General features: G+C 54.0%; 3 long non-coding RNA genes across 3 annotated transcripts; all 3 read left to right on the plus strand.

The window, feature by feature from the left end:
• The first annotated feature begins 3,056 nt into the window (after positions 1–3,056).
• On the plus strand, positions 3,057–3,631 carry LOC309684697. The gene is made up of 3 exons (XR_014270329.1): positions 3,057–3,142; positions 3,319–3,381; positions 3,471–3,631. It is a non-coding gene; the product is annotated as an uncharacterized lncRNA (long non-coding RNA).
• Positions 3,632–6,499: 2,868 nt separating this feature from the next.
• On the plus strand, positions 6,500–8,402 carry LOC309684701. Its single transcript, XR_014270332.1, has 4 exons — positions 6,500–6,610; positions 7,794–7,916; positions 8,090–8,152; positions 8,242–8,402. It is a non-coding gene; the product is annotated as an uncharacterized lncRNA (long non-coding RNA).
• A 2,002-nt stretch (positions 8,403–10,404) lies between these two features.
• Positions 10,405–10,810, plus strand: LOC309684700. Its single transcript, XR_014270331.1, has 3 exons — positions 10,405–10,458; positions 10,571–10,624; positions 10,744–10,810. It is a non-coding gene; the product is annotated as an uncharacterized lncRNA (long non-coding RNA).
• The last annotated feature ends 5,058 nt before the right edge of the window (positions 10,811–15,868 follow it).

Below are 15,868 nucleotides of genomic sequence, written 5' to 3' on the forward strand. Positions count from 1 at the left end.
ACTCATCGGCATAGCGCCAGTCGGGCGCTGCTCTTCTTGTATTAGAAGCCTAAATCGTCGATAGGTGTGGTGTCACGGAAGTGTCTGGACGGTCCTCACTTGCGGCGTGGTTCCCAGCTGCGTGAGCAGCTCGGCTCTCTGGCCATCCGTTTTCAGGGCGCGGGCCTTCTGCCCCGCATCGTTACGCTCTTAGGTCTTGAAGCCTGGTTTTCTGCACGTACATCTTCGCAGTTTGGCGAGTCACTTCTTGTCACGGGTCGTGACGTTCTGCCTGTTCTCCGGGGTTTCCGTCGAGGCCCCTCACTTCACCATAACGGTCTCGCTCATCATTTTGCTCGATGACCTCTTTGGTCGAGGTGTCATCATTCTCGGCGAGAGGTTTCTTTTTTCTCATCTGAGAGGTACATTGTAGGATTTTGTGTAGCATCAGTCTGTCCATCTGTGTGTTTGTGTGGCTCGGAGCTGCTCTGCCCGGGGGTGTCGAGTCAGGGGTAGGTGGGATGGCAGTAAGAGTGTGTGCTTAACCCAGTGTTCTGGCTAGGCTATTGGGGCCAAGGTGGTACAGTCACCTGGGATCGAGTAGCCATCGGCGGGTTGCGTGGGCAGCTTTTTTTGGTAATGTTCCTAGGGGCGCAGCAGAGCTATGAGGGAGAGTCTGTTCAGCAGTATCGACGGAGATTGCCTCTCCAAGGTATTGAGGCTGCTTTGTGTGGAGTTTAAGATTAGTGGGCTTTGTTTCTGGCAGGCTGTAGTTGGGCTGTAGATGACACTCGTCAATGGGAACACTTGTCATTATGAAGCTATCTCTCCGTCTCCAGGTGACTTCTTTGATATTGTTTTTTCAGGCGCAGGAGGACGCGCTGTGTGGGGCGACGTAGGAGAGCCGAGCGGAGCTCTGTCAGAAGGTGGGTAGGTGTGTGGCCTCTTAGAGGGAAGCTGTGAGCGGTGGCTCTGTGATGACTACATCAGGGTATTTTTCTGTTTCAGTTGGAAGCTTGAAGCAAGGAGCACTGTGGGATACAGGCACCAGGGCTGATTCAGTGCAGGTAAGATGAGTGATTGGGTACCGGTTAGTTGTCTGGGTGTTGTATGGCCAGTGAAGTGATAAGCGACTGGTGGTGTTTGGGTTTTACAGGTGGCACGCAAGGGTGAAGGCGGTGATGCAAAGCGGTAGCGGATGGGCCGGCGAGTTGTCACGTGGAAGGGGCGGGAGATGAGAATCGGTGGCCCGGGGCTACGGTTGTGGGCAGCGTCTCAGCACTTGCTGTATCTCTTGGATTTTTGCAGGTGCCGCACGCAGGCTCGGTGGGGTGCTGCCGCGTGCTGACGAGCCGTAGGAGCAGGTGAGGGGGTTGTGGGCAGGGTAGGCGTCTCGTAGCAAAGTATTCTGTGGTAGCTCAGTGAAGCATTTCCCTTTGGATTTGCAGGTACTGTGCAGGCTGCATTTGGAATGGGAGGAGAATTTTAGGTGAGCTGTGTTGAGAGGAGGCGCCTGGGGCTGGTGAATTATTTAAGTGCAATTGTAATTTTGTGACTCTTAAGCGCTCCAAACAATGAGCGCCACAGCATGTGACTGGCGTTAGTGGAGACCAGGTGAGCAGAATGCCACAGCGCATCTCAGCTGGGGATGGCGCAGGAACACTGCGTGTTGACTGATGACGCCGTTGTCTGTAGATTCACGTGTGTTTTTGTTGTGTGACTAACTTTTATTTTTTTCGCAGATGATGAAGAGAAACGGGGTGAATGCAGGATCAATCCACTTGGCTGCCTGTGGTGTTTTTCTTGTTGAGGATGGCTTCAGAACCATCGCTCTTTGAAAGCTGATGAAATGTCAGTGAAAACTGTTCAGGGGAGGGAGGGGACAACTTTGGGAGTCGCAGGGACGGCTTTTAAAGTTAACGTAGGGCAGAGGGCTGTCGCGGAGCAGTCACCTTTGGACAGGTAAAGGGAGTGGGTTACTCTTCAGTCCGACAGTAGCGTGTGCCGGGCAGGGCGGTTCCAGCCTGTGTCTGTGGTGTCATCGGTGTGGTCTGTCTTTGGTGTATTAGACCTTTGTCGGATCTCGATTTCGGGTTTAAGCTCCAGGAGCAAGGCACGGTGCCTCAGGCGGCATCCCTGGAGTCTCGAACGCCTGTACTCATCGGCATAGCGCCAGTCGGGCGCTGCTCTTCTTGTATTAGAAGCCTAAATCGTCGATAGGTGCGGTGTCACGGAAGTGTCTGGACGGTCCTCATTTGCAACGCGGTTCCCAGCTGCGTGAGCAGCTCTGTTCTCTGGCCATCCGTTTTCAGGGCGCGGGCCTTCTGCCCCGCATCGTTATGCTCTTAGGTCTTGAAGCCCGGTTTTCCGCATGTACTTCTCAGTTTGGCGAGTCACTTCTTGTCACGGGTCGTGACGTTCTGCACATTCTCTGGGGTTTCCGTCGAGGCCCCTCACTTCACCATTATGGTCTCGCTCATCATTTTGCTCCATGATGTCTTTGGTCGAGGTGTCGTCATTCTCGCTGAGAGTTTTCTCTCATCTGTGAGGTACATTGTAGGATTTTGTGTAGCGTCAGTCTGTCTGTGTGTTTGTGTGGCTCGGAGCCGCCCTGCCCGGGGGTGTCGAGTCAGGGGTAGGTGGGATAGGTGTAAGAATCTATGGTTAACATGTTGCTGTGTCCAGGCTGTTGGGGCCAAGGTGGTACAGTCATCTGGGATCGCGCAGCCATCAGCAGGCTCTATGGACAGCTCTTCCATTAGTGGTTTTTGAGATGAGCAGCACCACGTTGGAAATGATGGTCAGCAGTAGTGCAGGAGTCTGCACCTCAAAGACAGAAGAGGCTGCTTTGTATGGCCCTTTGAGTAGGGTGTGTTTGTGTGTGTGTGTGTGGTTTGTGTGTGTGTGTGTGTTTTTTTTTTTTTTTTTTATGGCAGGCTGTAGTTGGAGTCTAGATAGTATTTGTAGATGGGAATGTGACCGTCGGAATGAGTATGCCATCGCTTCCCATCCAGGTGACTCGTTTGATGTTGTTTTTCAGATGCAGAGGGACAAGCTGTGCAGGACGATGTAGCAGAGCCGAGTGGAGCACTATAAGAAGGCGGGTCGACATGTGCGGCATTAGAGGGAAGATGTGACCGGTGGCTCTATGACAGCATTTATGGTATCATGGTTTTGTGTGGTGTTTTTTTTTTTTTTTTTTTTAATTTGAATCCTTGAAGTGATGAGCTGACTCAGTGCCTGACTCTGTCCAGGTGACCGGCGATTGGCGGGCTGAAGTATCAGTCGTTTTTCAGGCCAGTCAAGTTGTAAGTAGCCCGTGCCGTTTGTGTTTTACAGGTGGGGCGCAAGACCCAGGGCGGCAACCCAAACTGACGGAGGATGGGCCGGAAAGCTGTCAAGGTAAAGAAGCGGGAGATGGGAGTTGTTATCCACAGCCTAAAGTTTCAGACTGTATCTCAGCACGTGCTGCTCTGCTTGTGTTTTTGCAGGTGCCGCACACAGGCTTAGATGGACGATGCCACAAGTCGATGAGCGGTTTGAGCCGGCGAGGCCCTCGCGGGCCCCTTTAGCAGCTAATAGCAAAGTATCACGTGTCAGCTCAGTGAAGCGTTTCTCCCTTTTACTTTGCAGGCACCGCCTTTGGGAGCGGATGAGGGTTTGAGGCGAGCCAGGTAGTCGAGAGGAGGCGCACGGGGTCGGTGACTTCTTGCGAGCGCAATGGTAATTTTGAGTCTCTCGGTCTTTTAGGTGCCACAAACGATGACCATCTGCACGGGAGAAGAAACAGAAAGATGTCAAGGAGGATTCTAAACCTGCTTAAGTGACTCGGAGCTCGGGTGTGGAAGAACACATATACCATACGAATAGTTATTTAGTCTCGTGTGCTTGACAGGCAGACCATCTGCGTTTTGATAACACAGGCCTGCGAGAGACTCGGAAGCACCGTGTTGGACAAGCTTGAGATTCCTGCCCCCCCCCTGTGGGAAAGGGGAAAGCGCGGCAGTGAACTTTGGCCACACAATCCCCAATATACAGGTGCAAGGAGCACATCTGGCGATCCTCGAGCACAGACAGATCGGTGCCTGGATCTGCGCTCGTGTGCCTCTGCCTGGGCCCCCCTTTGGGAATTCCCGGCTGGCGATGTAATGACAAAAAACTTACTCGTCGCACTTCATCTGTGGTTTTGTGCCTCTTCCTGCGCCCCGCCCGTGTTGGCTCACACGCAGCCGCAGCATTCGACTTTGGAGTTGACACGGAGCAGGTAAGCAGAAACGCAGCGGCGATTCTTAGGAGGGGCGTGTTGCGGTAAAGGTCCGTGTTGACTGATGCGATGCCGACTGACGGCACCGTTGTGTGCGGTTTGGGTGTTTCTTTAAAGGTGACAAAGAGGAGCCTGGTGACAGCAGGGTGAATCCTGTCGGCGGATTGTGGTTTTCCTTGTTGCGAATGGATTAAGCCTCCCGGCCCTCTGAAAGATAAGTCGAGGGAGCGGCACCGCGGGTGGGGTCGGGGGAAGGTGGGGACGAGGTCGGCAATTGCAGGGACAGGTTTTAAAGGTAGCGTAGGGCAGAGGGCTGTCCAGGAGCGGTCCCCTTTGGGCAGGTAAAGGGGGAGCAGGTTACTCCTCAGCAAAACGCTAGCATGTGCCGGGCAGGGCGGTTCCAGCCTGTGTCTGTGGTGTCATCGGTGTGGTCTGTCTTTGGTGTATTAGACCTTTGTCGGATCTCGATTTCGGGTTTATGCTCCAGGAGCAAGGCACAGTGTCTCAGGCGGCACCCCTGGAGTCTTGAACGCCTGTACTCATCGGCATAGCGCCAGTCGGGCGCTGCTCTTCTTGTATTAGAAGCCTAAATCGTCGATAGGTGCGGTGTCACGGAAGTGTCTGGACGGTCCTCACTTGCGGCGTGGTTCCCAGCTGCGTGAGCAGCTCGGCTCTCTGGCCATCCGTTTTCAGGGCGCGGGCCTTCTGCCCCGCATCGTTACGCTCTTAGGTCTTGAAGCCTGGTTTTCTGCACGTACATCTTCGCAGTTTGGCGAGTCACTTCTTGTCACGGGTCGTGACGTTCTGCCTGTTCTCCGGGGTTTCCGTCGAGGCCCCTCACTTCACCATAACGGTCTCGCTCATCATTTTGCTCGATGACCTCTTTGGTCGAGGTGTCATCATTCTCGGCGAGAGGTTTCTTTTTTCTCATCTGAGAGGTACATTGTAGGATTTTGTGTAGCATCAGTCTGTCCATCTGTGTGTTTGTGTGGCTCGGAGCTGCTCTGCCCGGGGGTGTCGAGTCAGGGGTAGGTGGGATGGCAGTAAGAGTGTGTCCTTAACCCAGTGTTCTGGCTAGGCTGTTGGGGCCAAGGTGGTACAGTCACCTGGGATCGAGTAGCCATCGGCGGGTTGCGTGGGCAGCTTTTTTTGGTAATGTTCCTAGGGGCGCAGCAGAGCTATGAGGGAGAGTCTGTTCAGCAGTATCGACGGAGATTGCCTCTCCAAGGTATTGAGGCTGCTTTGTGTGGAGTTTAAGATTAGTGGGCTTTGTTTCTGGCAGGCTGTAGTTGGGCTGTAGATGACACTCGTCAATGGGAACACTTGTCATTATGAAGCTATCTCTCCGTCTCCAGGTGACTTCTTTGATATTGTTTTTTCAGGCGCAGGAGGACGCGCTGTGCGGGGCGACGTAGGAGAGCCGAGCGGAGCTCTGTCAGAAGGTGGGTAGGTGTGTGGCCTCTTAGAGGGAAGCTGTGAGCGGTGGCTCTGTGATGACTACATCAGGGTATTTTTCTGTTTCAGTTGGAAGCTTGAAGCAAGGAGCACTGTGGGATACAGGCACCAGGGCTGATTAAGTGCAGGTAAGATGAGTGATTGGGTACCGGTTAGTTGTCTGGGTGTTGTATGGCCAGTGAAGTGATAAGCGACTGGTGGTGTTTGGGTTTTACAGGTGGCACGCAAGGGTGAAGGCGGTGATGCAAAGCGGTAGCGGATGGGCTGGCGAGTTGTCACGTGGAAGGGGCGGGAGATGAGAATCGGTGGCCCGGGGCTACGGTTGTGGGCAGCGTCTCAGCACTTGCTGTATCTCTTGGATTTTTGCAGGTGCCGCACGCAGGCTCGGTGGGGTGCTGCCGCGTGCTGATGAGCCGTAGGAGCAGGTGAGGGGGTTGTGGGCAGGGTAGGCGTCTCGTAGCAAAGTATTCTGTGGTAGCTCAGTGAAGCATTTCCCTTTGGATTTGCAGGTACTGTGCAGGCTGCATTTGGAATGGGAGGAGAATTTTAGGTGAGCTGTGTTGAGAGGAGGCGCCTGGGGCTGGTGAATTATTTAAGTGCAATTGTAATTTTGTGACTCTTAAGCGCTCCAAACAATGAGCGCCACAGCATGTGACTGGCGTTAGTGGAGACCAGGTGAGCAGAATGCCACAGCGCATCTCAGCTGGGGATGGCGCAGGAACACTGCGTGTTGACTGATGACGCCGTTGTCTGTAGATTCACGTGTGTTTTTGTTGTGTGACTAACTTTTATTTTTTTCGCAGATGATGAAGAGAAACGGGGTGAATGCAGGATCAATCCACTTGGCTGCCTGTGGTGTTTTTCTTGTTGAGGATGGCTTCAGAACCATCGCTCTTTGAAAGCTGATGAAATGTCAGTGAAAACTGTTCAGGGGAGGGAGGGGACAACTTTGGGAGTCGCAGGGACGGCTTTTAAAGTTAACGTAGGGCAGAGGGCTGTCGCGGAGCAGTCACCTTTGGACAGGTAAAGGGAGTGGGTTACTCTTCAGTCCGACAGTAGCGTGTGCCGGGCAGGGCGGTTCCAGCCTGTGTCTGTGGTGTCATCGGTGTGGTCTGTCTTTGGTGTATTAGACCTTTGTCGGATCTCGATTTCGGGTTTAAGCTCCAGGAGCAAGGCACGGTGCCTCAGGCGGCATCCCTGGAGTCTCGAACGCCTGTACTCATCGGCATAGCGCCAGTCGGGCGCTGCTCTTCTTGTATTAGAAGCCTAAATCGTCGATAGGTGCGGTGTCACGGAAGTGTCTGGACGGTCCTCATTTGCAACGCGGTTCCCAGCTGCGTGAGCAGCTCTGTTCTCTGGCCATCCGTTTTCAGGGCGCGGGCCTTCTGCCCCGCATCGTTATGCTCTTAGGTCTTGAAGCCCGGTTTTCCGCATGTACTTCTCAGTTTGGCGAGTCACTTCTTGTCACGGGTCGTGACGTTCTGCACATTCTCTGGGGTTTCCGTCGAGGCCCCTCACTTCACCATTATGGTCTCGCTCATCATTTTGCTCCATGATGTCTTTGGTCGAGGTGTCGTCATTCTCGCTGAGAGTTTTCTCTCATCTGTGAGGTACATTGTAGGATTTTGTGTAGCGTCAGTCTGTCTGTGTGTTTGTGTGGCTCGGAGCCGCCCTGCCCGGGGGTGTCGAGTCAGGGGTAGGTGGGATAGGTGTAAGAATCTATGGTTAACATGTTGCTGTGTCCAGGCTGTTGGGGCCAAGGTGGTACAGTCATCTGGGATCGCGCAGCCATCAGCAGGCTCTATGGACAGCTCTTCCATTAGTGGTTTTTGAGATGAGCAGCACCACGTTGGAAATGATGGTCAGCAGTAGTGCAGGAGTCTGCACCTCAAAGACAGAAGAGGCTGCTTTGTATGGCCCTTTGAGTAGGGTGTGTTTGTGTGTGTGGTTTGTGTGTGTGTGTGTGTTTTTTTTTTTTTTTTTTATGGCAGGCTGTAGTTGGAGTCTAGATAGTATTTGTAGATGGGAATGTGACCGTCGGAATGAGTATGCCATCGCTTCCCATCCAGGTGACTCGTTTGATGTTGTTTTTCAGATGCAGAGGGACAAGCTGTGCAGGACGACGTAGCAGAGCCGAGTGGAGCACTATAAGAAGGCGGGTCGACATGTGCGGCATTAGAGGGAAGATGTGACCGGTGGCTCTATGACAGCATTTATGGTATCATGGTTTTGTGTGGTTTTTTTTTTTTTTTTTTTAATTTGAATCCTTGAAGTGATGAGCTGACTCAGTGCCTGACTCTGTCCAGGTGACCGGCGATTGGCGGGCTGAAGTATCAGTCGTTTTTCAGGCCAGTCAAGTTGTAAGTAGCCCGTGCCGTTTGTGTTTTACAGGTGGGGCGCAAGACCCAGGGCGGCAACCCAAACTGACGGAGGATGGGCCGGAAAGCTGTCAAGGTAAAGAAGCGGGAGATGGGAGTTGTTATCCACAGCCTAAAGTTTCAGACTGTATCTCAGCACGTGCTGCTCTGCTTGTGTTTTTGCAGGTGCCGCACACAGGCTTAGATGGACGATGCCACAAGTCGATGAGCGGTTTGAGCCGGCGAGGCCCTCGCGGGCCCCTTTAGCAGCTAATAGCAAAGTATCACGTGTCAGCTCAGTGAAGCGTTTCTCCCTTTTACTTTGCAGGCACCGCCTTTGGGAGCGGATGAGGGTTTGAGGCGAGCCAGGTAGTCGAGAGGAGGCGCACGGGGTCGGTGACTTCTTGCGAGCGCAATGGTAATTTTGAGTCTCTCGGTCTTTTAGGTGCCACAAACGATGACCATCTGCACGGGAGAAGAAACAGAAGGATGTCAAGGAGGATTCTAAACCTGCTTAAGTGACTCGGAGCTCGGGTGTGGAAGAACACATATACCATACGAATAGTTATTTAGTCTCGTGTGCTTGACAGGCAGACCATCTGCGTTTTGATAACACAGGCCTGCGAGAGACTCGGAAGCACCGTGTTGGACAAGCTTGAGATTCCTGCCCCCCCCCTGTGGGAAAGGGGAAAGCGCGGCAGTGAACTTTGGCCACACAATCCCCAATATACAGGTGCAAGGAGCACATCTGGCGATCCTCGAGCACAGACAGATCGGTGCCTGGATCTGCGCTCGTGTGCCTCTGCCTGGGCCCCCCTTTGGGAATTCCCGGCTGGCGATGTAATGACAAAAAACTTACTCGTCGCACTTCATCTGTGGTTTTGTGCCTCTTCCTGCGCCCCGCCCGTGTTGGCTCACACGCAGCCGCAGCATTCGACTTTGGAGTTGACACGGAGCAGGTAAGCAGAAACGCAGCGGCGCTTCTGAGGAGGGGCGTGTTGCGGTAAAGGTCCGTGTTGACTGATGCGATGCCGACTGACGGCACCGTTGTGTGCAGTTTGGGTGTTTCTTTAAAGGTGACAAAGAGGAGCCTGGTGACAGCAGGGTGAATCCTGTCGGCGGATTGTGGTTTTCCTTGTTGCGAATGGATTAAGCCTCCCGGCCCTCTGAAAGATAAGTCGAGGGAGCGGCACCGCGGGTGGGGTCGGGGGAAGGTGGGGACGAGGTCGGCAATTGCAGGGACAGGTTTTAAAGGTAGCGTAGGGCAGAGGGCTGTCCAGGAGCGGTCCCCTTTGGGCAGGTAAAGGGGGAGCAGGTTACTCCTCAGCACAACGCTAGCATGTGCCGGGCAGGGCGGTTCCAGCCTGTGTCTGTTGTTGTATAGTCTGTGTGATATGTCTTATGTGTTGTAGAGCTTCCTCAATTCTTAATGTCCTCGTTGCTCTTTGCACAAGGAGCACGACACGTGCCTCAGACGCAGTCTGTGGGGTTCAATTGCCAGTACTCATCAGCATGGTGCCAATCGGGCACTGCTTTTCTTGCCTTATGAGCTTAAAGCGTGGATCGGTCTTGATGGGAAGACTCTTCGGTCGGTCTGCTTTTGCAGCATCATTCCCGGCTGCACAAGCAGCTCTGCTCTATACCCATCCATTTTCAGGGACCGCGTGTCGTTCCCTTCATCCTTATGTTTGTAGGTGTTGAAGCCGGGTTTCGTGCACCTACATCATCTCAGTTTTGAGAGTCGTTTCTCGTCACAGGCCCTGACGTCCTACTCTTTTTTTTGTTTTGGTTTGGTTTTTTGGGGTGTTTCCCAGAGCCTCCTCGCGTCACTGTTGCGGTCTCGCAGGTCTTCTTGCCCGACAGTGACTTCCATCCCGGCATCATTCCTCTCTCTGAGAGTTTTCTCTCATCTTTGAGGCACCTTGTTTGTAGTGTTCTGTGTAGTATCTGTGCATGTCTGTGTGGCTCGGAGTCACCCTGCCCAGGGGTGTAGAGTCGGGGGTAGGTGGGATAGCTGTAAGAGTTTACGGTTAATATGTTGGTGTGTCGAGGCAAAGGCGGTAAGGTCATTTCGGACTGAGCGGCCGTCAGTGGGTTTTGAGAACAGGTTTTTCATTAACGCTTTATGGGGAAGGGCAGAGCTCTGCAGGAAGGGCCATTCAGCAGTAGGTCCGGAGACTGCATCTCAAAGACGCGAAGGCTGCTATGCGTGGGGCTTGAAGTCTGTGGGTGGTGTTTCTGGTGAGCCGCCAGATGGCCTCCACATGAGGTTTCTAAATAGGAACAAGACTTTAGGGTTATGAAGCTACCTTTCTGCATCCAGCTGATCGTTGATGTTGTTTTTTCAGACGTAGAGGGACCAGCTCCGCAGGGTGACGCAGCCAAGCAGAGTACCGTGAGAAGGTGGGTCATCGTTTCTGGTATTAGAGGGAAGATGTGACCGCTGCCTCTGCGAGTGCAGTTACACTTGGTTGTTTTGTTGTTTTTCCACGGTTTGAATTCTTGAATCCGTTAGGTGCCAGAAACAATGACGGTCCCAGCATCTGACTCCGGAATCTGTGCAGAGCAGGTGAGCGGAACGCCACGGCGTGTCCAAGGCGGGGGCTGTCACAGGAAAAGTCTATGTTGACCGACACGATGCTTCGCAACGGCACTGTTGCGTGTGCATCTTTTTGTTTGTTTTTGCAGGCGCTGAAGAAGAATCCATCGCCTGCAAGATTAACGCCGTTTGCCAATCGGGGTTTTATTCGTCAAGGATGGCTTTGGAGCCCGGGCCCTCTGAAAGCTCAGCGGAGGGGCTCGCGGCGGAGATCGTTTGGGGAGGGAGGGGACGGGGTCAGCAACCGGAGAGATGGGTTTTAAAGTTAGCGTAGGGCAGAGGGCTGTCCCTGAGCGGTCCCCTTTAGGCAGGTAAAGGGAGGGGGTTACTCTTCTGCGTGACGGTAGTGTGCACCGGTCAGGGTGGTTCCGGCTCGTGTCTGTCATCATGTAGTTTGCACGGCCTGTCTTCTGTATCTTGCGTAATACCTTCCTCCGGTCTCGAAGTCTCCATAGCTCTTTTTTGATCAGCAGGCATCTCACTAGCCCTCCAGAGTGGCTAGAGAGCATCACCTCATCAGTGTAGTGCCTGTCGAGCCTTTCTCATCTCGATAGTCTACTTTAAAGCGTCCTTCCATCCAGCGTGTATTATGTTTCGAATCTTTCCGATTGGTCTCCACTTGCGGCGGCAAGCCAGGCGGCACATGCGGCTCTGTTGAGATTCCCGTTTCCACAGAGTAGTCTTGTGGGGTTTCATTCCCGTGTCTTTAAGAGGTTCAGGTCTTAAAGCCTGCCTTCTCATGCATCCACCGTGATGAGTTTGACGGTCGCTTTCTGTCAGGGGTGGCAGCTGTCGCCTCTCTTGCAGGGCCGCTATAAGGCATTTGCATCATTGTGGCACCGTAGGGCTTCTGTGCTGGCATCATTGACCATACGTGAGTTGTTCTCACCCACAGTCTTACAGCATCTCACGGTCACTCTTGCGGCCTCTGCACGCGCCACGGGTCCGTGTCTGCCACCTGCGATCGGAGCTTCAAGCACACCTAGCGTCACGGATGTATCTGGAGGGTCACGTTCAGGGAGGTGATCTGGCCCGGAAGGAGCGCTCTGCTCTGGTACTTCCCGGTTCCATAGAGATGTGCTACGGCATCTCATCCGCCTGTCTTTCTGAGGTAGGGTCCTAAAGCCAAGCTTCTCAGGCATGTGTCGTTCTAGAGTTGCATTGTATCGCAGCATTCTAGTTTTGACTGCCATCCGAGACCGCCTCGCCATGCAGAACTTACTTTTTCTTTTGCTTTGTAAAGCTATGTATTTAGCTATGCGTCACATTGTACCGCCCTGTAATTGTCTCAACTGCCTTCAGAGACCGTCTCGCAGCGTAACTCCCCATCTTGCGTTTTGTGTCGGACCGTTCTGTATTTGAATGGGTACGGCATTATTAGGCTCTATCGGTTTTGCATCATACTGCCCTGTAATAGTCTCAACCTCCAACTGAGACCGTTTCACACTGTAACGGCCCGTATTACGTTTTGTCTCACATCGTGCCACTCCGTAACTATCTCGACCGCCACGTGAGACCGTCTCGCTTCATACCGCCCCCTACTGTTTTTTTTTTGTATCGGATCATTCTGTACCGGAGTGCACGTTGCGTTGTTTGGTGTGGTATTGGCTTTGCATTGTATAGCTCTGTAACAGTGTCGACTGCCATTTGAGACCATCTTGTATCATATCACTCCGTATCGCATCGTGTCTCACATCGTATAACTTTGTAATGGTCTCGACTGACATCGGAGACGGTTTTGCATTGTACGACCCTGATTTTCCTTTTTTTTTTTTTTATAATCGCATCATTGCCTATTTGAATGCCTATTGCACTGTCCCTCTCTGTAGTGGTTGTGCATTGTATTCCTCTGTAATAGTCTAGACTGACATCGGACACCATCTCATATTGCGTAGTCTACTTTGTATCGCATTGTGACGCTCCGTAACCATCTTGCCTGCCAGCAGAGACGATCTGTCTTTGTGCCACCCCGTATCGTGTGTTGTTATTGGATCACTGTGTGTTTGAATGTGTATTGTATTGTTCTTCTAACTATCGGTTTTGCATTGTACTACCCTGAAATTGTCTCGACCACCATCTGAGAGGGTCTTGCATCGTACCACCCCCTATTGCGGTTTTGTTATTGGAGCGTTCCGTATTTGACTGCCTAGTGCCTTGTTTGGCTCTGTATTGGATTTGCCTCGTCTGGGTCTGCATCGGTGTCTACCACCATCCAAGAGCGTCACGCATCGTATCGCCTCATATCGGCATTTGCCTTTTGTTGGCACCCCTCCGTAGTCATCTGGATCGCCGCCGGAGACCATCTCGCATCGTACCACCCCATAACTATCTCAACTGCTGTCAGAGATGGACCTGCATCGTATCACCCTGTATCGTATTTCATCTCGATGGCGCTCTAAGGGCACGTCAAGTTGTTAGACTGGTGTGTACATGACACGGCTCTATCTTTGTATGTATCATACGGTATTGCGTAGGCAGCGTAGATGGTTAAAGGGTCTCTGTCTCTTTGCATGTCACCGGGAACGGAGCGAATGACAACCACACTGCGAGGTAAGATAAGGTAAGGTAGTAATGCATTTGGGGTATTTATGCAGTTGTTGTAGGTAACTAGCAGTAAGCGTGCAGAAAGAGCAGGGGTGTAGAGCAGCGTGACGGGGCTCTGAGCAGTCAGCGATTTGCAGGCTCGTAGGGCAAATAAATCCCCCGGCTGGGGTTTTTGTATTCCAGTTTTTTTTTTTCCTTCCCCTGGCTGTTTTTTTTTTCCCCCTACGCTGGCTGCTCTGCAAGGTGACATTCATCGCCAAAGTTTGGGCGGAGGGCAGGCACAGGCTGGGGTTTTTGCAGGCAGGGTCACTTACGCTCCTGGATTAGGAGTTCTTGGGGCACATTGTCCCAAGCCCACAATGTCCTTTGGTTGATTAATAGTTACAGGTGCGGACAACAACATTTGGCATTTAAAGTGTCGTTTGCTTTCATCCCACTCCCGTTTGTTTCACCGTGCATTTGGCATGACACAGGGGCGGAGCGTGTGTGTGAGCACGCAGATGTCAGATGGAAGCTGTGCATGGTGGAACACGGCTGGGGGGTGTTGATCTCGTGTGTATCTGACTCAGAACGTTAATAGAGACGTGCATGCCTGAGAGTCATTGGTGATGGGTTGTGCGCAACAAGACCGCCTTTGAGCCCCAGTTTGTGGGTGTTAGGTGCCGTAGCAGTTTCACTACAGCATACTCAGAAGGATAACTGAAGTTAGACACATGAAATAGACAAACTAGGAAAGGGTGTGCCCCGCAGCATTCAAAGAGATGTTAATATAGTAAATGGGATTGCCTGTGCGCATGCCCTTTCCTAGTTCCAGGCCACACTTACTATTTGTAGGGTTTTCCTATATACAGACATGCCTGAGCACTGGACCACCTATACACTAATTGCCCACCCAATTACCTCATTAAATAATTAGCACCTCATTAGGCAAATGAAACAATTAATTATACACATTAGGGATTTTCGACTTTCTGGCCTCCACTTTCCGGCCGCCGGCCTCCACTTTACGGCCTCGGGCCTCCACTTTCCGGCCTCCACTTTCCGGCCTCCAGCCTCCACTTTCCGGCCTCCACTTTCCGGCCTCCACTTTCTGGCCTCCGGCCTCCACTTTCTGGCCTCCACTTTCCGGCCTCCATTTTCCGGCCTCCACTTTCCAGCCTCCACTTTCCGGCCTCCGGCCTCCACTTTCCGGCCTCCATTTTCCGGCCTCCACTTTCCGGCCTCTGGCCTCCATTTTCTGGCCTCCAGCCTCCACTTTGTGGCCTCCATTTTCCGGCCTCCACTTTCCGGCCTCCACTTTCCGGCCTCCGGCCTCCACTTTCCGGCCTCTACTTTCCGGCCTCTACTTTCCGGCCTCCATTTTCCGGCCTCCACTTTCTGGCCTCCGGCCTCCACTTTCCGGCCTCCACTTTCCGGCCTCCACTTTCCGGCCTCCACTTTCCGGCCTCCAGCCTCCACTTTCCGGCCTCCATTTTCCGGCCTCCACTTTCCGGCCTCCGGCCTCCACTTTCCGGCCTCCACTTTCCGGCCTCCACTTTCCGGCCTCCGGCCTCCATTTTCCGGCCTCCACTTTCCGGCCTCCGGCCTCCTCTTTCCGGCCTCCAGCCTCCACTTTCCGGCCTCTACTTTCCGGCCTCCAGCCTCCACTTTCCGGCCTCCACTTTCCGGCCTCCATTTTCCGGCCTCCGCTTTCCGGCCTCCACTTTCCGGCCTCCAGCCTCCACTTTCCGGCCTCCACTTTCCGGCCTCCATTTTCCGGCCTCCACTTTCTGGCCTCCGGCCTCCACTTTCTGGCCTCCACTTTCCGGCCTCCACTTTCCAGCCTCCACTTTCCAGCCTCCACTTTCCGGCCTCCACTTTCTGGCCTCCACTTTCCGGCCTCCGGCCTCCACTTTCCGGCCTCCACTTTCCGGCCTCCACTTTCGGGCCTCCAGCCTCCATTTTCCGGCCTCCATTTTCCGGCCTCCACTTTCCGGCCTCCACTTTCCGGCCTCCAGCCTCCACTTTCCGGCCTCCATTTTCAGGCTTCCACTTTCCGGCCTCCACTTTCCGGCCTCCGGCCTCCAGTTTCTGGCCTCGATTTTCCGGCCTCCGGCCTCCACTTTCCGGCCTCCACCCTCCACTTTCCTCCTCCCCCCTTTTCCCCTCCCCCCCCTCCCCCTCCCTCCTCCTCCCTTTCCCCTCCCTCCCCCCTCCTCCCTTTCCCCTCCCTCTCCCCCCCCTTACCCCCCCCTCCTTTTCCCCTCCCTCCTCCCCCTTTCCCCTCCCCCCCTTTCCCCTCCCTCCCCTTTCCCCTCCCTCCCCTTTCCCCTCCCCCCCCTTTCCCCTCCCTCCCCTTTCCCCTCCCCCCCCTTTCCCCTCCCTCCCCTTTCCCCTCCCTCCCCTTTCCCCTCCCCCCCCTTTCCCCTCCCTCCCCCCCCTTTCCCCTCCCTCCCCCCCCTTTCCCCTCCCCCTTTCCCCTCCCTCCCCTTTCCCCTCCCCCCCCTTTCCCCTCCCCCCCCTTTCCCCTCCCCCCCTTTCCCCTCCCCCCCTTTCCCCTCCCTCCTCCCCCCCTTTCCCCTCCCTCCTCCCCCCCTTTCCCCTCCCTCCTCCCCCCCTTCCCCCTCCCTCCTCCCCCCCCTTCCCCTTCCTCCTCCCCCCCTTCCCCTTCCTCCTCCCCCCCTTCCCCTC

Source organism: Vanellus vanellus (genome assembly GCF_965231255.1).
Source record: "Vanellus vanellus genome assembly, contig: HAP1_SCAFFOLD_1669, whole genome shotgun sequence".
Classification (NCBI taxonomy): Eukaryota; Metazoa; Chordata; class Aves; order Charadriiformes; family Charadriidae; genus Vanellus; species Vanellus vanellus.